Below are 24,374 nucleotides of genomic sequence, written 5' to 3' on the forward strand. Positions count from 1 at the left end.
GCGTCGCGGTCGTCGTCAGGCCAAATGAGTATGTACCATGCTACATGAGTGGTGCCCATCAAAAGTGAAGAAAAACAGGTTTTCTACATTTCTGTTTGCTTTTTGTCTATTTAGACACCACGTAAAAATACTGACGTATCTTTGGAGCCCTACTGTTGAAGTGTTTTCACTGGGATTTCACTGTTACAAATAATGGTAAAATCTAATAAGCCTCTCACTACCAAGTTACATCATGGAGAAACTGTAAAAGTTTACTATAAACGAACGTCGTTTAGTCAGTGATCAAGAAGTCTCCCAGTTAGGAGCGCTGCTTTCCATGAATGGTTGTGAATACCTTAGCAGTTTTCGTGAAAGGCTTGCATACGCACAGAGGAAACTGTGTTCCCGAAAGCAGATAGGGACGGGTTTAGCTTTCTTACCTTTCGGAAAGATGACGCAGCCTACTGCCAATTCCACGTTAGTATGTCAGAATCTTTCAGATTACAACAATGTCTGCAAACGAATGCAGGGAGTACATTCTCTAATATTTCGACGAAAAGGAAGAAAAAAAAGTCTCATCAAGATGTTATTAGGAGCGGAACATCAACTGGGTTGAAGAGTATCAGACAGGTATTCGGTCGTGCTGCATGTCGGCATTCCCAAGACTTGATTTAAGGAAACGCTGTAAAGCAACATCGGGTACCTCGCTGTTCCTGACTGCCAGTCTCGTGTTTTCAACAGTGTGCACTACTTGATTTGTCTTGAATACCCTAACTGAAATGATGCAAAACCTGTTGCAGTCCACACCATCGGCTGAATACATTTTGACATAATAATGCGTCAACCAATTAAGATGCAATATCGGCCTATAGTCCAAATTTGCGTTGCGACCGTTTCCTGGAAAATAGAAACTGTTTGACAGTAGCTTCACATAAAACTCGAATTCCAACCTATTCCAACGAGGAAATATCACAATTTCCTCCTGCAGAGAGAAACGCTTATCCGACGGACTTGCCAGTAACAAACAGCAACGTTGAGAAATGATTCTGCAGAAAGAGGAAAGTTGTCACGGTAAAAGAAAACGGTCCCCGCTTGGTGATAAATTCCATCTTAACACATTTCACTTTTACCCTGCTTCCCTCTCAAGTTGAAATTTCAACTCAAAATCTAAACTTGTACAGAGTAGATCTAGGCAGTCCCAATGCTGGCCTTCTGTGAGTATAAAAACTATGAGAGGGAACTCACGAAAGTGGTATGCTACATAAGTTCACACTATTGGATTCGCTGGGCTTTCATCGTGCGTAACAATAACGAGATGCGCCAAAGATAACTTGTTTTATTTACTGATAATACCGTACGGTTAACTTTAAGCACGAGAGAAGTAAACTCTTCGGAATATTTGCGTGCAACTTTAAATAGTTCATTGATTTATTGAAACCACTGTACGATCAACGCAGAGGTCTCGTCTCCCAGTTCTTTGCCCAGTGAGGAGTCTATGCCTCTACCTGATGCTATATCACGAAGAACAATACTGACAATCACAGGGTGTCTAAAACAAACCCCGACGAGACAGTTCCACTTTAAATCTGAAGTAAGACTGTTGCAAGTGCAAAGAGTTTAACCCTAGCATTACTAACGTATTTTTTGTTACATGTAATACCAACGGGGGGGGGGGGGGGGGGGGGGCCTCAAAGGCCCATAAAGAATACCACAATTTATTTTATCATAAATCAAGTTTGTTTACTTCTGATACCTCCAATAACAATTCAAAATGCTTAGACATTGTTTTTGTATACTGGATAATAAAAGATGTTATTATAATAGGAATAAAATGAACAAATCACGAGATTCAGTTTATATATATTTTTGGAGTAATGTTTCAAAATAGTGTTTTCTTATAAAAACGACTTTTTTAATTCGATACACTACATGAAGTAAACAAAATTTACTGTCTCATTCTGCAACGCATTTTTCACACAACACTGTCTTCCTGCGGTGTTTCCCACAGACGTGTTTGTGGCACTGAGAGCAGGTAACAGTTGACTTTCCCAGCTTGTTGTACTTGATCTTTTTAGATGCAGCTTCTTGGCGGCATAGGTGGCACCGTCCACGTGTTCCTGGTTCTGCTGTTGAGGATGATGATTATACAGAGCAGCTGAGCTTCCGTTGTGTGATGCTTTCCATTGCCATTATTACTGGCTTCTGAAGTCCATACAAATTTTGTGCCATTTTATCTACTTGAGATCTTATTAGTTCGAGACCTAAGTTAGTGATAAAAACCCTTCTGCGGTTTAGCAAATTCTTTTTCCAATTCGGAAAGTTGAGGAGGAAGAGTGAATATGCATTTATTGCTGCTATGTCAATGAGAGTGTAGAAGAGGGACAAAGGCAATCTTCTTGTTCCTCTATTTGTGCTGTAGTGTCTTGCCATCTGGTCTATGGTGTCCACGCCTCCCTTTGTAGAATTATAAAAAAGATTTATGTTAGTCTTTTTTGAGTCTTCATTCAACACCCCTTCTGAGTGATAAGTTGAAAGCATCAACAGCATTCGCTTTGGCTTCTCGCGGACTAGCGTTGATGCAAGAGTAACTGGTGGCCTCTGTGTCTGAGGATCAGTATAAGCAAAGATGGAAGAGTGTAAACTGCGGCCAGTTGTAGTCTTCAGCTCTTCAGGTATGTGTCGTCTGTTAGACTGTAGGGTGCCAACAAGTGTGAGGTGAAAATCATTCCATAGAGTCTCAGCAAGCTCCACTGAAGTATGGTACCGATCTGTCGTAACATTACGGCCTGATTTTTCAATAGGTTTTATTAGTCTCTTTATAATTTCCATAGGTCCATTTGAATGCTGTATATTTCCTGACTTGCCTGTATAGATATCCATGCTGATCACATATCTAGCCTCAGAATCAGACAGCATTCGAATTAGAATGCCGTATTTTCCAGGTTTTTCTTTTAGAAACACCTTGAATGGACAGCGACCACGGAACAAAGACAACATCTCATCCACTGTTGTATGCAGACCAGGAATGAAATTTCCCTCATTGGAGCAAACTTGTCAGTCTGGCGACGAATTTCTCTTGTGTTCTTATCATCAAACCTCAATATTTTAGTCAATTCGAAAAATCGGGTCCGACTCATTGATCCATAGTACACTTGTCGGCCCTGAAGCAAAGACCATAAATCTTTGACAGGTATCTTATTGTCATGATTTGAACCCATGATTAGCAAGAGTCCTATATAACAAAATAACTCATCTTCATCTGTGTGCTGAATACCTAGTCGAGAAGCCTCTTCATTTGAGTGTAGTTTTATTAGATTCATAATTTGAGGTGTAAAAAAGAGCTCTATAGCCTCTTTCGGAGACGCAATTCTTCCTTGTTGTCCTAGCCCCATTCTTTCTCGCACTATATTTTGTACAGAAAGCCGATATTGTCGAGATGGCTTCGTAATATACTCTCGTCCACTTTTTGCAATGAATTTATCACATTCCGTATCATTATCATCTGGTGGATTGGCTTCAACCTCATCTTCATTCTCAGACGACGAATCAGTTCTAATTTCTTCCACATCATCATCCACTTCACTTTCCTCTAAATCTGATTCGTTCAAAACTTCTTCTAGCACTCTTTCAATGGAAATATCACGTAAACGTTGTCTACTCATGTTGCTGGTTCAACAGCAGCAGAAACACTGAAAATAACAATGGTCCGCTTCATAATAATATGTCTGAAGGCAACAATGCCAAAATTCGTTTCATGGTAAGAATTTGAAACGAAAGACTCAACCTCGTAAATCTTTCCTTGCTATTACCAACAGGTGGGCTTCTATGGCCCACAGAGAATTAAATCAAGTAAATGAATTTTAATTACATTTTTATTCCGAAATTCTATAATGACTCAATAGTACATTCAATAACGAACAATTACCTTTGCTTTCAAGTTCATATATCAAAGGGTGTGGATACAACATAGAAAAACTGAGTCAGTGGGCCTACGAGCCCCCCCCCCCCCCCCCCCCCCCCCCGTTGGTAATGCTAGTGTTAAATAATTTCATGTCCCTTCAACCCCTTCCAAAGACTAGCAGCAGTATTCTACTTTCTCGAGAGCATAAAAATAAAGAACAGGGTACACCTACGGCGCCACATGTTTCCCAATCAGTTGGAGCAAGTAGACCGTGAAGTGATATTTCCTCTCGTCACAATGAATCATGCGCAGTACGGTAACCGCCCAAAAGGCGACGAACAGTAGTAAGTAGATCCGGACATAATCGAAGACAAACCTACCGTGAATATGGTGAGCCTTAAACGATAAAACACATTATGGATTTATATACTATGCGCTCATATAATTATACACAACATTATTAAACATTGGCAACAGCCACTGCAATTTACGTGTCCTAGTATCGGTATAATAAATACACTGCTTGACAATTGCTAAGGAACAACCGACCAATGACAGTAAAAGGATATATAGAGGTCGGAACGCCGTAACTATAGCAAAGCCTGTGCACGAACGCTCTCTATGCATTCGACAGTTCCTGCAGTACAGGGTTCGACGAAGGATGTTGTGAAACCGGTATGTGTGACATTCAGTGATCACTGCTAGACATTTGAGTGCTTACGACTGCAGATGACGAAGAAATTGATGAAATGTATGATCAAACCAAAGAAATTATTCAGATAGTGAAGGGAGATGAAAATTTAATAGTCATGGGTGACTGGAATTCGGTAGTAGGAAAAGGGAGAGAAGGAAACATAGTAGGTGAATATGGCCTGGGGCAAAGAAATGAAAGAGGAAGCCGCCTGGTAGAATTTTGCACAGAGCACAACTTAATCATAGGTAACACTTGGTTCAAGAACCATAAAAGAAGGCTATATACATGGAAAAAGCCTGGAGATACTGACAGGTTTCAGATAGATTATATAATGGTAAGACAGAGATTTAGGAACCAGGTTTTAAATTTTAAGACATTTCCAGGGGCAGATGTGGACTCTGACCACAATCTATTGGTTATGACCTGTAGATTAAAACTGAAGAAAATACAAAAAGGTGTGAATTTAAGGAGATGGGACCTGGATAAACTGAAAGAACCAGAGGTTGTACAGAGTTTCAGGCAGAGCATAAGGGAGCAATTGACAGGAATGGGGGAAAGAAATACAGTAGAAGAAGAATGGGTAGCTTTGAGGGATGAAGCAGTGAAGGCAGCAGAGGATCAAGTAGGTAAAAAGATGAGGGCTAGTAGAAACCCTTGGGTAACAGAAGAAATATTTAATTTAATTGATGAAAGGAGAAAATATAAAAATGCAATAAATGAAGCAGGCAAAAAGGAATACAGACGTCTCAAAAATGAGATCGACAGGATGTGCAAAATGGCTAAGCAGGGATGGCTAGAGGACAAATGTAAGGATGTAGAGGCTTATCTCACTAGGGGTGAGATAGATACTGCCTACAGGAAAATTAAAAAGACCTTTGGAGATAAGAGAACCATTTGTATGAACATCAAGAGCTCAGATGGGAACCCAGTTCTGAGCAAAGAAGGGAAAGCAGAAAGGTGGAAGGAGTATATAGAGGGTCTATACAAGGGCGATGTACTTGAGAACAATATTATGGAAATGGAAGAGGATGTAGATGAAGATGAAATGGGAGATACGATACTGCGTGAAGAGTTTGACGGAGCACTGAAAGACCTGAGTCGAAACAAGGCCCCGGGAGTAGACAACATTCCATTGGAACTACTGACGGCCTTGGGAGAGCCAGTCCTGACAAAACTTTTCCATTTGGTGAGCAAGATGTACGAGACAGACGAAATACCCTCAGACTTCAAGAAGAATATAATAATTCCAATCCCAAAGAAAGTAGGTGTTGACAAATGTGAAAATTACCGAACTATAAGTTTAATAAGCCACAGCTGCAAAATACTAACTAGAATTCTTTACAGACGAATGGAAAAACTGGTAGATGCGGACCTCGGGGAAGATCAGTTTGGATTCCGTAGAAATGTTGGAACACGTGAGGCAATACTGACCCTACGACTTATCTTAGAAGCTAGATTAAAGAAGGGCAAACCTACGTTTCTAGCGTTCGTAGACTTATAGAAAGCTTTTGACAATGTTGACTGAAATACTCTCTTTCAAATTTTGAAGGTGGCAGGGGTAAAATACAGGGAGCGGAAGGCTATTTACAATTTGTACAGAAACCAAATGGCAGTTACAAGAGTCGAGGGGCAGTGGTTGGGAAGGGAGTGAGACAGGGTTGTAGCCTCTCCCCGATGTTATTCAATCTGTATATTGAGCAAGCAGTGAAGGAAACAAAAGAAAAGTTCGGAGTAGGTATTAAAATCCATGGAGAAGAAATAAAAACTTTGAGGATCGCCGATGACATTGTAATTCTGTCAGAGACAGCAAAGGACTTGGAAGAGCAGTTGAACGGAATGGACAGTGTCTTGAAAGGAGGATATAAGATTAACATCAACAAAAGCAAAACGAGGATAATGGAATGTAGTCGAATTAAGTCAGGTGATGCTGAGGGAATTAGATTAGGAAATGAGACACTTAAAGTAGTAAAGGAGTTTTTCTATTTGGGGAGCAAAATAACTGATGATGGTCGAAGTAGAGCGGATATAAAATGTAGACTGTCAATGCAAGCAAAGCGTTTCTGAAGAAGAGAAATTTGTTAACATCGAGTATAGATTAAAGTGTCAGGAAGACATTTCTGCAAGTATTTGTATGGAGTGTAGCCATGTATGGAAGTGAAACATGGACGATAAATAGTTTGGACAAGAAGAGAATAGAAGCTTTCGAAATGTGGTGCTACAGAAGAATGCTGAAGATTAGATGGTTAGATCACGTAACTAATGAGGAAGTGTTGAATAGGATTGGGGAGAAGAGAAGTTTGTGGCACAACTTGACCAGAAGAAGGGATCGGTTGGTAGGACATGTTCTGAGGCATCAAGGGATCACCAATTTGGTATTGGAGGGCAGCGTGGAGGGTAAAAATCGTAGAGGGAGACCAAGAGATGAATACACTAAGCAGATTCAGGAGGATGTAGGCTGCAGTAGGTACTGGGAGATGAAGAAGCTTGCACAGGATAGAGTAGCATGGAGAGCTGCATCAAACCAGTCTCAGGACTGAAGACAACAACAACAACAACAACAACAACAACAACCACTACCGTGGCGAAAGTAATGGGTGCGTCCAAAAGTGTCATCTCATGGTTCAAAATGGCCGCCGAAAGTGAAAATGCTATGCGAAAGCATGCCGTTGGTCGTATACGGGCCACCAAATCGCTACAGTATCGATACGCAGCACTTGTGACGAAAAGGAACGGACACTACACTCGTTGGCAGATTGCTGCAGATCTTGCAAACGCTATCGGTGCACGTTTCTGCCATAACCACTTCGCGATTGTTACATCAGGCTGGTTTGTTTGGTCGGAAGCTAGTTAAATGCATCCCGCTTCAATCAAGTCATCGTCGAGAGTATTCCTTGGTGTACTGTGCAAGTTGGTGGGGTCAGCAACAGTGGTCTTGAGTGGCACATCAGGAAGACACACACTTTGTCCGAGAAATGCTGACAAAAAACCAAGTTGTTCTGTTGCAAGAGCAACCAGTTTGTGTCGAAATCACATGAAAACATCTGCAGTAAATTTATCAATTCAGAATCTTCTTCCAGTGATGATGAAAATGTTTAGTGCTGAAATGTAATTTTTGTCTAGACTTTTGACATGAATGATTGTTTTTTCAGTTATATAAATATGTCTGTTGCTTTGTCTGTTAGCAGCTCTCTGTAATTTTAAAATGGTTAAAGCTTTTCTTATTTGATTAATTTGAAAAATAGTATGTATACGAACATTTGTAACCATTTCACACGTTATTGATTCATCAGTTACGGATAATTATTGGAGTACCTTAGTGATAAAGTTGTTCTTAAAAGAGTTAATAAAAGACCAAATGCAATGTTTATTGTATAACAGGCTACTTAAGAACAAATCGAGACCTCGGTATCTTATTTGTGTAGTGTGATGTGAGCACCCCACGTCCCTAATTACGTTATGAATGCTCACCTCCGCAGTTAAAGGCTAAGCAGAAATGCCTAGATGAACTAACGAGCGTCAACTATTCGTACCGAAAGCGACACACTCCGATTACAGCTGACACCGCCATGGCCCTGTCCTTGGGAGTTCGCAAGACAGGCTCACACGTTCTCTCTCACGCACATGCGCTATGCGTGCAAGCGGTCAATCAGCCGGCGCTGGTAGCGGCGGGCTCTGATGTGGCACAGTAGGTCGGAGATGCGGGCTCTTCAGCGCCCATCTGTTTGTCTTCGGCAGGTTAGTCTTCTCCCGGTAATAGCGTTTTCTCCCTGAGAAATCCGCGCTGCATGAAGGCGCTGTTCCTTTCCCTGGAAGTGGTTCAGTGAACTCAACCTTTCCCACATTTGAATCTCAAATGTTTCAGTTAATCGAGGATGGAATAAATTGTGGAATAATTTGCATTAACTTCCATACTTAGCGGAGCACTCATCAGCGAAAGGCAGGCCTGTGGGAAGCACACTGGACAAAAAATGAGTAAGCCCCAGAGAACATCAAGCCAACACCGTGGAACAACATCTATAACCTTGTAGTGACCTCAATTTGATGCGGAAACGAGTCAAAAAAATTTCTTTGGGTATACCATATCCAAGTGATGTCATTCATTGGTGACTCTGGGCAGCAATAAAGTTTCAGATCATTCTCACATATCGGCATCTGCCAAATTCAAAACTGAAGTCAGAAATTTTCCATCATCTACAATTTTTTTGTAATATTACAAAAACTGTTTTCATGTTTATTAGCTTAGGGAGCTAAAAGCAATGATTAAAATAACCTAATTTTATTTGCTTGGGTCAACAAATCAAATACTTCCTGTAGGTGACTTGTCTGCGAGTTCAAGAATGACAATGTTCAACAATGAGCATTTCCTCACAATAAAGTCTTCCCTTCCCGCCCCAGGTTTCCTCAACAATAGATAAGGCAGATGATTTGTTATACATAGAACAGGTCCTGCGTAGCTGCCAGAGAAGTAGAAGCTTTGTTTAAAGAAAGCTAATCCTATGCATTCTTCAGCTGTGAACTGTCAGCACCTCGTGGTCTTGCGATAGCGTTCTCGCTTCCCGCGCACGGGGTACCGGGTTCGCTTCCCGGCGGGGTCATTTTTCTCTGCCTCGTGATGACAGGGTATTGTGTGTTCATCATCATTTACTCGCAAGTCGCTCAAGTGGCGTCAACTAAAAAGGACTTGCAATTCGGCGGCCGAACTTCCCCGCATGGGTCCTCCCGGCCAACAATGCCATACAATCATTTCATTTTGATAACAAAATAGACCAGAATAAGTTTTAGACTCCAAGAAACTTGTGCCAAATGTGTATTATTAATTGGCTGATTAAAAGGGTCCTGTCATATGTCTTGCAGTTCCTATGGAATGACTGGAACCTAAGGAACATTTAACAGATTGCCACTTCTACTTGAAACATATGTCTGAAATTAATTCACAATACAAATGCAGCCTCAGTTTTATTTATGTCAACTATTTCATGTTGACAAGGTCGTCTCACTGATGACGTTGCATGCTGCGTATCCTGTATCCATGATGCAAGCACCTTCTAAATCTAATGCCATCATTCGAGGAAACACCAGACTTCTCCACTAGTACGGGAATGCAACTATTTAAGCAGCGCCACGGAGAAGACTGGAGAGTTCCCATATGAATAGCGATCGGATAAGATGATTCTTTCTAAACGTAATACCAACGACGAATGCAAGTTAGTAGTGTTTGAGATGTTTACTGCGGGTTTATAGGGCGTGATGTGTATAGTGACGTACTTCGATGACTAGTATTATTGTCGACTGTTTGCCGTCTAATAAACTTACCATAGCTTACAAAAATGCCTACGGATGGAAAGAGAAAGTGTCAGTCACTTTTCGGATGATTACGCAAAAGAGGAGTCTTCTGTCAAGAAAGTACGTACGGATCAGGAAGCGGTGTGTGAGATTTGTAGCTGTTTCATCTCGGCAACTCACGGAGGTACGGCAGATGTGAGTCATCACGTTTCTACGAAGAATCATGCAAAAAGATTCGCGGTAGAATCGACATCAAAGCCTATTTCTACGTTCAAGATTAAAGAAGGATTGCTCGTTGCTGCTTCCGAACTAACAGCAGTCAAGCATCATCAACCCTTGAGTTCTCTAGACTGTACATAAAACTGAATTCCGCAATGCATCCTGACTCAAAGGTCGCAGAAAGCAATCTACAGCCAGGAACAAAGCTGCAGCGATTGTAAAAAATATTCTCGTACCACACTCCGTGTCCGAGTGCATAAAACAACTGCAAGAAATTTCATTTCACAGCATAGGTACCGATGCATCGAACCGCAAGGCTGGAAAATATACTTAACTCAAACTGACAAACCCAAAGAAGCTGTTTAAGTTTGATTCGCTCAATAACGAAACATCGGAGACAAATGCAAAATTTAAACACAGCTGCAAATTCCATTAGATAAATCAATCTATTTTTGTGGAGATGATACAAACATCAGAGAGCTTCACTGACATGGCCAGTAGAATGTGATACACGAAATTGAAGACAAACTAGGAAAAAATATAGAAGGAATTGGATGCCCTGCCGATATTCTCCACAATACTTTATGAAGCGCTGCTGGTGTCTTAATTGTCAACATTGAAATAATCGCGATGAAAATATTTATTTTCAATATACATTGCAAGGACAGAGGCTGAAAGAGTTCTAGTTATACGTTGATGTCAATCCTCAGACTCTTCCATTTCACTCAAAAACAAGATGGCTGTCGTTATTGCCTGCAGTATAAAATTCTTACGCCTTGGATTCCAACAACAATTTTTTTTGGCGCCAAAGACAGGCCACTTAAAATAATTTCAGATGTTTTCAGTACCCGATAAGTGAAATACACTTCACGTTTCTACAGTCAAACTTGGCTCTGTTTGAAAAAAAAAATAGAAAACGTGGATAATATTAATTTCGATAGTTGAAATAAGTATATTAATTGACACTCAAACATGTCGGAATGAAAGGAAGACTGCCAATAGTATTGGACAAGGAGATTTCTCACTCAGTTTGCATTGTTACCAGACGTATCCAAGATGGCGGCGATGACATCATCAAGGTGGTGATAGGTCAGTTGGACTAACTCAACTAACTTAAGAAAATGGCTGGAAAGAAATGGCACTGATGCTACCTCCACTTAAGCCATCAGACAGCAACCTCTTCCTAGGGACTGGCTGGACATAAGTGTTTATTTTGCATGCACTACCACCATCTAGCGCGCCGTGGGGTCCAGACTCCAACTGACGCAGTACACAGTATCACCACGACTGGGCACTCTCATCTGTGACATAATCCAAGATGGCATCATAACATCAGCTCATGACGCAAGTAATGTTATCCAAGATGGTGGGAAACCATTTGTTTGCCACGAAGTCCAGGTCTAGTACACAGTACTACCACCAGAGAGCGCTGTTGTCTGTTCCGTGACATAATCCAAGATGGCGGTCTGGTGGTGGAGAGTAGTAGTCCCATGATCGGAACTCTAGTGTTTGTTGTCTATTAAAAAAAATAAAAATAAAAAAGTAAAAAGTAAAAAAATAAAGCACAACATCAGTTTGGAAGTTGGATTTTTCTTGCTCATCATTCTTTGCTGTTTGGAAACATGTAGGTCTTGTAAGAAGTAATTAAATGGAGCAAATATGTTGCATAGCCTAATGTTCAGCACTGTACTCTGGGTGTCTAAACCTAATGTTTGGCCCTTTGTCGGCACTTAACCTATTGTTCTGTTAAGTGGTTTCCCACGTCACCCCCATTTCCTTAAACTGTTCTGCCGCCTTTGTTACCAAATTTAGTAATTAGTTATGTCCTCCCGCCATTTTCTAGTACGCTTTTCGGATTATGCATGCCTCTGAACGCCATCTCTGGCGCATTCTTCTTTGTCACCCACCCCTGAATCTACTGCAATCTGATTTACATGAAAAATATGCAAATTAACCTATTGTTCTGCACTTAACCTGTCATTCTGATCCATGATACCTACTCACACACACCCTCTCCTTAACTATTGCTCTGCTAACACCACATTGAAATAGAAAATTTATGCAAATCAATTAAATCGATGTTTTCACATGTATGGGATGGATTTTTTCAATTCGCAGCATCTTATCAGTAAACGACATCGATGGAATACAGTTTAAACAAAAGATCGCTAATAAAAAACACATCCGCCATTCAACATCGCCGCGCTTTGGAGTTTTGTGGCAAGGTGGACAGTGGTGTGTGCTGTACCTCGGGTGATCGGCAAGGTCGTTACGGCGGAGCAGGAGACGGAACTGAGCTGCTTCGAGCAACCTGGTTGCTGCACCCCTAACCCGCTAGCCTGAGGGAGGGCAGCATGGGCGCCATAGCGATACTGTGGGGCCTGGGGTGTGGTTGGGGCCAGGGGCGGAGGCGGCAATGTTTAATGCCGGAAGGTGTTTTTTTTTATTAGCGATCTTTTGTATAAACTGTATTCCATCGATTTCATTGACCGGTAGGATGCTGCAAATTAAAAAAACCTACCCCATACATGTGAAAAACATCGATTTAATTTGCATTAAGATTCTATTTCAATGTGGTGTTATCAGTGCAATAGTTAAGGGGTGGGTGTGGGTGTGAGCGGGTGGGTGTGAGCGGGTGACATGGAGCATAACGGCAGGTTAAGTGCAGAACACTAGGTTAATTTGCATATTTTTCATGTAAATCACAGTGCAATAGTTTCAACGGGTGGGTAATGAAGAATGCGCCAGAAATGGCGTTCAAAAGCACGTGAAATTCGAAAAGTGTACCAGAAAATGGTCCGCAGCTCGTGGTCTCGCGGTAGCGTTCTCGCTTCCCGAGCACGGGGTCGATTCCCGGCGGGGTCAGGGATTTTTCACCTGCCTCGTGATGACTGGGTGTTTGTGTCGTCTTCATCATCATCATCAATCATCCCCATTACGGTCGGAGGAAGGCAATGGCAAACCACCTCCACTAGGACCTTGCCTAGTATGGCGGCGCGGGTCTCCCGCGTCGCTCCCCTACGCTCGGTAAACGGAGTATGGGACTCATCATCATCATCATCACCAGAAAATTGTGGTAGGGGATAAATTACTTAATTTGATATCAGAGGTGGTAGAATCGGTTAAGGAAATGTGGGTGACATGGAAAACCACTTGTTGCGGTCCTCAGTACCGAGACTGGTCTGACGCAGCTCTCCACGATACTCCATCCTGTGCAAGCTTCATCTCCCAGTACTCACTGCAACCTACATCCTTCGGAATCTGCTTAGTGTAGTCATCTCTTTGTCTCCCTCTACGATTTTTACCCTCCACGCTGCCCTCCAATACCAAATTGGTGATCCCTTGATGCCTCAGAACATGTCCTACCAACCGATCCCTTCTTCTGGTCAAGTTGTGCCACAAACTTCTCTTCTCCCCAATCCTATTCAACACTTCCTCATTAGTTACGTGATCTAACCATCTAATCTTCAGCATTCTTCTGTAGCACCACATTTCGAAAGCTTCTATTCTCTTCTTGTCCAAACTATTTATCGTCCATGTTTCACTTCCATACATGGCTACACTCCATACAAATACTTGCAGAAATGTCTTCCTGACACTTTAATCTATACTCGATGTTAACAAATTTCTCTTCTTCAGAAACGCTTTCCTTGCTATTGTCAGTCTACATTTTATATCCTCTCTACTTCGACCATCATCAGTTATTTTGCTCCCCAAATAGCAAAACTCCTTTACTACTTTAAGCGTCTCTTTTCCTAATCTAATTCCCTCAGCATCACCCGACTTAAATCGACTACATTCCATTATCCTCGTTTTGCATTTGTCGATGTTCATACTCACCAACTATGGATGATCAAAGTTACGTAAAAGGATTTGAATACAGTACAAAAAACTATGTACCCACTATATCCCTTTTAAAATTAAAAATCAGGCTACAATCAGGCGCCGCAGAGATATCAAACTACGGTCATGACTGCTACGTTTCAGTTCCTGATCTAATAGTTCCAGACATTACCATGGGATTAAGATCGGATAATTTCGCGAACCAGAGGTAGTGCGACACGGAGCCTTAGTGTTTATCGAACCAGAAATGTACGCGTGCAGCCCTGTGAACAAGTCTGTAGTAATCTTGGAAGATTAGAGTTTCCACGTCATAGGCTTCTTTCAGTTATAGAAGGCAACACTTCTTCATCGAGAAAACCGAAATTAATACTTGCAGCCGGAACTATGCTGCGGATTAAACACCTTAGTGAGCCTTCGATGCACTGGACCTCTTGCAATTTTTTATTTTATTTTTAGGATAAGGATAAAAGCTACTGGTCGGGCCACACTACATGCCTCCTATCACTTACTGTCCAATTTTCCGTGTTGCTTGGCCCCATTGGACAGTGTTTCGTGGCCGCTACAAACAACGCCGTTTTGTGAGTCATCAGACTCCGTGCATGTATTTCCCTTCGCAACGCTCGCTCGAAAAATGGTTGAGGTGGACCTGCATAGTGACCGGAGGCGAGTGTCACCTTGTCAATGACAATCGGTTTCAAACTGGGCAGGAATTAGCTGATGTCAGCGAATGAGGGGCCACCTACTTGTAGTAGTAGCCTTTTATTCATCCGTGGATCAATTTCACAACGGTACTGGACATGGTGTAACATTACAGTCAAAAAACTTACATATTCAAGAATATACATAGTTACAAGTCTAGTCCGACTTCTTATTTCGTTCAATATGGCTGCGAGTGGCACACCACTCCTTGTACACAAGTTGGGCAATCAACAATTCGGTAAGACTAACTTTTGGAAGAAGCTGCTTCTCTTGAGTGAACGCATTGCGCTCTCCTGATGCTGTTGTGGTCTTCAGTCCTGGGACTGGTTTGATGCAGCTTTTCCACGCTACTCTATCCTGTGCAAGCTTCTTCATCTCCCAGTACCTACTGCAACCTACACCCTTCTGAATCTGCTTAGTGTATTCATCTCTTGGTCTCCCTCTACGGTTTTTACCCTCCAAGCTGCCCTCCAGTACTAAATTGGTGATCCCTTGATGCCTCAGAACATGTCCTACCAATTGATCCGTTCTAATAGTCAAGTTGTGCCACAAACTCCTCTTCTCCCCAATTCTATTCAATACCTCCTCTTTAGTTATGTGATCTACCCATCTAATCTTCAGCATTCCTCTCGTAAGAGCTACACTAAAATGACATACTTCTTAAGCAACAAGAACATCTGAATACGTGCTGACGATAACATGAGAATTTAACAAATTTCTGAGTATCGCTAACTCTGAATGCAATGCGGAATTCTAAGCCCTTCTTTTTCTCGCTACACATCTCTTTACTTTCTGAATACAAGGTATTCAATACAGGTGTACGACCAGATGAGTCTGCCTTACTATAATGGAAAACAATGGGATTCTTGGTACAACGTAAGTGCAGATTCTAGTATTTAAATGCAATTTAGATATGTCATTCTCCGTGTCGCACTGAAACCTGAATCAGGTTGGCCTTATATCACGTTGGTGCATAAGTTCGTAGCATTATTATTATTATTATTATTATTATTATTATTATTATTATTATTTCCTTTCTCAGACGTTATGTCTGGCTAAAAATGGAAAGTGATGCGGACCTTGATCAAGCGTGACTTAACTGTACGGTATGTGTTACATTGCATTTAGGAGTCCAAAGTGTATTTTTAACGTATTATTAATATATTATTCTGTCTTAGTTCAATAGAGGGGTGACAGAAGTGGAGGCAGTCAGCAACATTTGCACCATGGATGGTGATACAGCCCTTGGATAGGGCATGGGAAGAAAATGGTTTACGCGTTTTAAGGAAGACGTTTCGATATTAGTGACTCAACGTTTAGGAAGGCCTTCGAGGTTCGATGACGATCGTTTAAACGCATTAATCCTCAATGATCCACGTCAGTGTACTCGAGAACTGGAAAATGTGTACGAGACATACGAGAAAAATAGGCCGTGGCGCGTACGTCACAAAGGTAGTCCTGCGCTCTTGCGGCAGCATACCTACCTTATAGATTAGCTCCAGGGCCTGAAGGAACCCTGGTCAGATTCTATATTCAATTTGCGGGTGCATTAGCCCCTCTTCTACCTATATCGTAGATTGCTCGAACAAAAAACTGTGCCTAGTTCTTGGGAAAAGGCAAGGACACGCCCGTCTACAAGAACTGTAGTATAAGTGATCCACAAAAAACCGTCCAATATCCTTGACATTGATTTGTTGCAGAATCTTAGAACATATTCTGAGCTCAAACATGATGAGGAATCTCTTAACAGAATGACCTCCTCAATGCAAAAAACATGGATTCTGAAAACATCGCTACACACAACTCTCATATGACATACTGAAAGCTTTGGGTGAAGACAGTCAGGTATATGCGATATTTCTTGATTATAGAAAAGCATTTGACCCAGTACCACACCTACATCATGTGAGGCATCAAGTGAAATTTTTTACTGGATTGAGAACTTTTTAGTAAGATGGACGCAGCATGTAATTTCGGATGGAGAGTCATCGTCAGCTGCAGAAGTAACTTCAGTTGTGCAGCAGGCAAATGTTGGGGCCCTTGCTGTTCACGTTGTTTATCAATGGCCTTGCAGAAAATATTAACAGAAATTCCAGACTTTTACAAATAATGCAGTTGTCTATAATTAACTACTCTATGAAAGAATCAGCATAAATATTCAGTCAGATCTTGACAATATTTCAAAGTGGGTCAAAGATTGGCAGCTTGTTTTAAATGTTTAGAAATGTAAACTGTGCACTTCAAAAACGAAAAACTATAATATCGAGGAGTCACAGCCGGAACCGGCAAACTCTACAAATACCTCGGTGTAACGCTTGGTAGTAATATTAAATGGTATGATCACAAAGGCTCAGTATTGGGTAAAGCAGGTGGCAGACTTCGCTTTACTGGTAGAATACTGGAGAAGTGCAATCGGTCTATGAAGGGGACTGCTTACAAACCACTTGGGCGACCAAATAGGAGTAACTGGGGATACTGAAAGTATACAGAGAAGGGCGTAACGAATGGTGATATCTGTTTGATCCGTGGAAGAGTATTGATTGATACTGAAGGAATTGAGCTGGAAGTTTCCAGAACCGGCTTTAGACATTGGGATTGTGAGGGTAAGATCAGAAAAATTACTACATGCGCAGAGGCATTGGGACAATCATTCTTCCAAAATGCGCTCCATCCGTGAATGGAATGGGAAGAAGCTAATAACGGGTAGAGTGGGACGAAACCCCTGCCGTGCACCTCACTGAGATTTGCACTTTATAGATGTAGAGGAGGTATGCATAAAATGATTAAAAACCACCACAAACAACCGAACAACGCTTTGTCTTAGAATTAGATATTTCGCTTCGAAAGAAGGATGGTCGTCAAAAGAAGTACTAAGTTTTCCAATCACATTTTCTTCAGAGCGCAAGAGCACATGGGCATCAGAAAAATATCAAGGAAGCTACCATGTAACTATCTAAAACAATATAATGATACAGTGGCAAATACTAAGATGGCTGTATTACTATTCTGCAATTATTTTAACGTCTTTTTAAAATTTTACAATAGAAATGTTAACAGTTGGCAGAAGCACCGATTATCTCCAAATTTCTTTCCCTCCTCCGTGCCTTGAATGGCGTTATACATCTTATCTGCCTTCAGCTACACAAAAATTTAAACAAATGTTCGAGCGCTCGTGAAACGTTCTCTTTGTCGTTTACTTACTTCGTCACCTGCCATCTTAACTGAAGCAATGTAGAATCCACCGAGCAAAGGTTTATTTTTTACATTTATTGTTTTCCAACGTTTCACTTACGAAGTCTAAATGGTATCTATCTCCTATACCCTATCGCTTCTGTTTTAATAACTGCCGTATAGCCTACCATTTGACTTTTTTTTACTTCAGATCGTCTCCACGTTACCGTCTTCAAACATCTGCGTTCGTTATGCCCGTGCCCTATAGTAGTCTTCCTAAGTACCATTAGATTATCACGGTAAATTCAGGAATGAATTTGTAAGTTCGTCTCATTAGTTGAGTACACTAAACTATGACCATTTCAATTTCGCAAGTGCCACAGCATTCTCACCTTTCACCTTTCATATAATCCATCTGTTTTCCGTCTCCCTCATTATTTGCATGTCCCGTTGGTCAACTTCCCCTGTTCGGCAGTTGGCACATTTTAGATTCACGTCTCACGACTATAGGTTACAAATTGGCAGTACAGCACATACGGGTTATGCTTTCCGCTTGAGACTGAGCATTTACTTCGCACCCATTTCTCGGTTTCCCACGTGAACTCTTTCTTTCCCCGGTTTATTTCTTACAGGGTCCTTGTGCTTCTTGTATTTAATTACCCCTACGGCGTGAACGTAAGTGGTTCTATGAAATCTACCTTTGTCTTCCTTTCTGCATACTATAATTTTGGACTTCCGATGGGTAATTTTCAATTGTCCTTTTCCGAAGACATTTTCTAGTTCAGCAGAAGAAGTAAACAAAACCGTGTCGTCCGCAAACAAAAAAAGGTTTCGTTAAGGTGAATTGAAATACTCTGTCAGTACATTCTAACATTTTCCAAAGCTGAAAGAATTTGTGAAATTTTGGTTCTGAATTTTCCACGTACTTGTTACGGTTTACCTACAATATTAGCAGTAATTGTTCGGGCATGATCAATCTATCTTATGAAAACATCCGTAACTTTGAAGCAGCCAGGTAATAACACCCGGGAAACAAATTCTATACTGCCACCCTAGTATATTACGGGTCCAAAGCTCTTACGGAATCTCATGGGGGCCTCAAACGAAATAGCGCTTGTGCTCCATTCGTCTGAAACCGTTCCTAATTTGCGGAATGCTAATCATACGTCGCACATTGGTGTTTGAGTCGTTTCTTAGCAGCGCTGAAATCTATGCTGCTACACAGGGTGTAGAAAATGTTCTAGGTGACAAGTTAATATTAGTAAAGAGGAGATCCGCCTACGTTACAACTGGCCGCCTGCTAGCCACGCCTCATCCGGGGACAGGGTCAACTTGGTATTTTCAAATGGAAACCCCCATTTTTATTGCATATTAGGATTCTACGCCAAAAAGCAAGTACGATTTACTGAAAACATTGTTTCCCATTCGTTGAATATATTGCTGTAATCGACAAATATCAAGAGTGCCTGTTATTGTAATTAAAGCGCGACGCATCTGACTACATTTCATTTACGATGTGAATCCTTTGTGTCCCAACGGTTGATATTTATGTTCAGTGTTGAAATGTGACTAAAGCACAAATAATGGCAAGCCATTTACATTTCTGACAAATACGCTACTTGTATGGTAACGTAGTTTACTGTTACCTACGGAGTACACTGTGGAGTCTCCCAGCCAAACGCCGGGAACTCTCGCTGGCCTGGGCGGCTACCGGAAAAAAGCGTACGAACCTCAACCATTGCAGTAAGTTACAATGTCCATGAACTGATATTGACAGGCTCCTATGGATACTCACCGCAATGGTGAGAGATAAGGGGACTCACTGATATGATCTCGATGGGAGCAGGAAACTATTACATCCACGTCACTGTTCCTGTATCACGCTAAACGTAATTTCTAACCAGACATTGAAACGGTTAGCCATATTGTACTTTACATTTAAATGTGCAACACTTAAGTAAATTTCCAACAAATATCAACCACTGGAACACAAAAGTTTACACTTACATCTTTAATGAAATGTAGATACACCGTAAATCAAATGTGACGCTTCTTAATCGCCAAAACAGGCACACTTGTATATTAATATCAGCGCTTTTGCGTAGAATTCGAGAATGCAGTAAAAATAGGGGGTTCCCATTTCAAAATACGAAGCTGATCTCGCTCACACGAGAGGGGTAGCTTAGGTGATATCCATTTGTAGAACAGGGATACGTCCCCTTTACTGCCAACTTCTCACCTACAATTTTTTCCCCCCTTTCTTTGTCGTACGATGCGTCGTTTTCTAGTTATACTGTTGTGGTGTTTAACTCGAGACAACTGCATAAGGAAAAGTAGTCGTTTAATATCGTTACCAAAAATCTCCATCGTACTAGACCGATTTACTTCTAAATATTACACGATACTCGAGTGAACGATCGGATGCACACAGACTACATATTTTTAATGTGTATAATTTTTATAGTTCACATAGAATGGGGAAACTTTAGAAAAAAAAAAAAAAAAAAAAAAAAAAAAAAACAGAAAATTCTTGACCAATTTACAAGTTTTTACGTGGTACGCAAACATTCGGGCAAACTATAGATTAAAAAAAATAGGAATGTGGAAGTTTACAGCTCAAATAGACGACGAGAAAGAAAATGATGTGCTATAAAAATGTGCGGTTTCTTTTCTTTCCTTGCAGTCAGTTTCAGCTCGATAACAAGGCATGTAAACCATTAGGCAAATGATCTCATTTTTTTCTACTTATACACAACGTTTTGTTTTCTTGATTGCTGTCGGTTTTACAGAAAATAGGTATGTTATGGCTTATGATTGGAGAACTACTACGGAATCAGAATCGTCCGAAACTTTGCAATTCTACCCATTCGTAGATTAAAACTATCTGAAATACTGCCACTGAAGCTTTCCTCACAGATTCCGCATCTTCAGATGTGTCTCATACCGCGTATACCAATAATCACAGCTGATTTACCCGTTCATTTTAACCTTGGATTACTAAACCCTGGTAAAATTTACGATTGCAGTAAGGTATAGAACAGGGCATGTTGTACTTAATTTGGTACATAACATACGATTGCAATTAATGCCTAACTTATGACTTCCTTTGAATACCTTGTGGAGCACGGCAGCAACTTAACATTTCCTGTCTAAAGGTTAAGCGTCTTCAATTACCAATGATGGTTTAGTTTTCAATAACAATAAACAAGGCTCAAGAGCAGAGAGGAAGGGGGTTAGAGGGCATAGTGGAGTGGCTAGTGTTGGAAGTACGTGCGGGCGGAGGAAAGACATACCGAACTTACCAATAATTTTTTAAAACACATAATGCTGTAGAACTGAAAAGTACCAGGATGAATATTTATGTCTACTAAGAATACTGGAAAAAACAGATGACCAATACAAATAATAAGAGCCTGCTTTTGTTGGCTGCTAATGGCACCATGAAGATAAATTAGTACGCTTCAATTAGATTGCAGTTTTCCACACGTTAGTTTAGTTTCGTGGTGGATGACCGGTAGACGTGTGATTTCACAACTTCTGTGTGTACTTACGGCGAACGTGCATTATATTTTGCTTTCTTGTAACTAATATTGAACTGGTGCCGCACGCCTCATAGGACATGATGCGGTTTCGGTTTACGAATATTTTTATTTTTACTGCCTCACTGGATAAGCGCGTGACATAATGTGTTCTGTTTTAAATTCAATACATCAATGTTTCATAAGGATTAAGGGCACGACAATCAGTAGCTGATGTACATCATTGTTATGTAAATGGTTGATTACTCTGAACTGTTGCGTACACTACAAGAAATTATCCGTTGACTATGCCGTCTAGGAGCCCCTAGTACTGACTCGGCAAGAATCCAGAAAGTGAAGTACCTGCGCGTGCCTGAGCAGCACAACACTGTCGCGGTGTGGGAATAGAAAATGGAAAGTTCTCCGAGATGCTTTCATCGCTGGCGCTCTATCAGTTATAGCTGTGGGGTACACAATAACTGTCTACCACTACAACAATGAATATTTAATAAATTCTTAGTCGGCATGCTGTTTGTCAACATTCCATCTTACGGGATTATCAGGAGCAACAAGAAGTCCTGACGAAAGTGATGTTTATTCAGATCCGTAGGGATTGCAAAAAGATCCAATATTATTTAATATTACTGTTTGGCGCAAGGCATCAGTTAGAAATACCTCTTTCCTCAGATTTCTACAAGCATGAATGCAAAATACTAGGTGCCGAAAGTAGAGTTATCAGAAAGTATATAAATATACATGCATGCACATTCTTATCGATTGTAATGGTGTTGACCAATTTGCAAAACGAAAAGAAGGCCATTTATTCTATACATTACTCGCATCTAAAGTAAGGGGCCCTTCGAATTCCGTTTTTCCCAGACCTTACCCATTTCTTGTATTACAGAAAAAATTTACTTCAATTTTGCTGAAGCGCAAACCAATAATTCAAAATAGACTTTATAAACTGCACGATTACCTACAAGCAAACAAGAATTCAAAATTTTGCAACAGCCACCCAAATTGATCGGATCGACTTATATGTTTGTACGACTTTTTGGAAGGATAGCAAGGCACTACAAATTCTGAAAATCTGGATAGTTCCCTATTTCTGCAATTATAGCACTATACCTTACTCCAGGTTCAAAGAACATGCATATGCAATCTCTTTTCATTAAAAAAGTATCAGAAAATTGTACACAGCGTTCAACGAACAAATGGACGATTATCGCTACACTGTGTAAGCAAATCAATGCCTCTACCATGCGCGCATTGTCATGGTGTATCTTCACATGAAGTGGCGCGATTTCAATAGCGACAGATAAATTACATACCTATTATAACAGTAACGAAAACTTAACAAGTTTTACACAACTGAGAACCAAACAACTGTGTCCCACGCGATGTCTCACTCAACCAAATATGATTAAATTATCAGCTGACACTGGCCACGCATTAACATGGGCAGGACACACTAACGCCTCTTCATGTGTTGTCGAATCCACTATCTGTCGCTTATAACGATCACATAATACATTTTAATTTAATTCCACACTAACTATGTTTGCAAATGTAGCTGATAAAGCTACCAATGAAACAACTGATCATTGTAAACATCATCTTAGGACAACAAGTAAGGCATTCACTTTTATTTCGTCAAGTTCTACGATTACACAAAATAACTAACCGAAAATCCACAAAAATTATTAATATCCTCCAGAAGGGGCATTTACCCATAAATAGGGGATAGTTATACATATTTACGGAACTGCATACGAACATAGAGCAGAAGTATTACCTTGATCACTCCAGATAACGCTGTGAAATCTCGATTCAGCGGCTTAACACTACAAAATTCCTTTATTCAAACAAAATTTTCATACACATTGCACACGAACTACCAACCGAGTAGCACACCAAAATTTTGAGTACATAGGTGGCAGCATGTGCAACGATAACGAAATCATGAACTCTGCGCCTGGTGCCATCTGTACGGAAATCGCACAGCATTTGTTTCATGAATTTGTTGTCGCAGCTGCCACCGCGCCGTATTGACATTTTGTGGCGCGTTTTTTGAAAGCGTTGTTAATTCAAAATAACGTTGTAAGCTAAACCAGTTTACTGTGTGAAGCTAAAAATAATATTTCGAAGAAACACATTTCATTTTTGCTCACTGTTAACTCTAGACTAATTACGACTCATTAAGGTCAAAGAATAAGTACACAATTACGAGTTGGATTAACTAAATGCCAAAGAGAAGTAGTTTCATTCATTTTTTCACAAAAGAAAATGTTCTTTTTCAGAACTGCCAGCATGCAGTTACTGTGATATTAGGTATTTTCTTTTGCAGTTAACATGCTATTTATGAGTGACGAGAAATGTTAGCGACTGAGATATTATATAGAAGCGCCACGTCAAAAAATTTGGAAAATAATACAACATCCAGGAAGACGAAGTGTGAGAAATCGGTGGTTCGTACATTTCTCCCATATCATTCTGAAACTGTAAGTTAAGTTTAGATGGTTATGGATCTGTACAGAGGTCAGCAGCGTGTGTGACTACTGCTTGATCTTCTGTGGAAATACTAAGACAGTATTGTTTTTATGCTTATTTAATGCCTTTAATAAAGAAGAGATGACACACTGGTAAAGAAAAAAATAATTTACACTCATGATGTACTAAACCCATTAAGTGACGTGAGTCACTTTTAGTTTATGAGTGTATCATTAATGTCCATTATTTATTTATTTTTTAGAGGAACGTGTGTTGAAAAAATTGAATTATTAGCATCATTTCTGGTTACAATGCCCTGTGTTTTCTATTTATGTAGTTTTTAATACTGAATTTTCAATTGCTTTTGTAAGATACCACAATGTTGTTCTTACAGTCTCTAATTTGCATGAAAATTGCCTTTAGCTACTTGTGAGACTTTTCGGATGCTTCATAAGTTTTCTAAATTTCTTTGTGCTCTGATTGTCTTCAGTGGATTTTATGGTATGATGTAGATAATCTATCTGACCTATTTCACTAAGATGATATTTCTTCAAATTACCTCTGTCACAGCATTTAT

General features: G+C 40.4%; 1 protein-coding gene across 1 annotated transcript in view; it reads right to left on the reverse strand.

Annotated features, from left to right (window-relative positions):
• LOC126353846 (dnaJ homolog subfamily B member 6-like) overlaps positions 1 to 23,272 on the reverse strand; it is a 307,307-nt gene extending 284,035 nt beyond the window's left edge. The window contains exon 1 of the mRNA XM_050002997.1: positions 23,103 to 23,272. The gene's annotated coding sequence lies outside the window, so the exon portion shown is untranslated. The remainder of the gene's footprint in view (positions 1 to 23,102) is intronic.
• Between the last annotated feature and the right edge of the window lie 1,102 nt (positions 23,273 to 24,374).

The sequence above is a fragment of the Schistocerca gregaria genome, chromosome 3, assembly GCF_023897955.1.
Source record: "Schistocerca gregaria isolate iqSchGreg1 chromosome 3, iqSchGreg1.2, whole genome shotgun sequence".
NCBI lineage: Eukaryota > Metazoa > Arthropoda > Insecta > Orthoptera > Acrididae > Schistocerca > Schistocerca gregaria.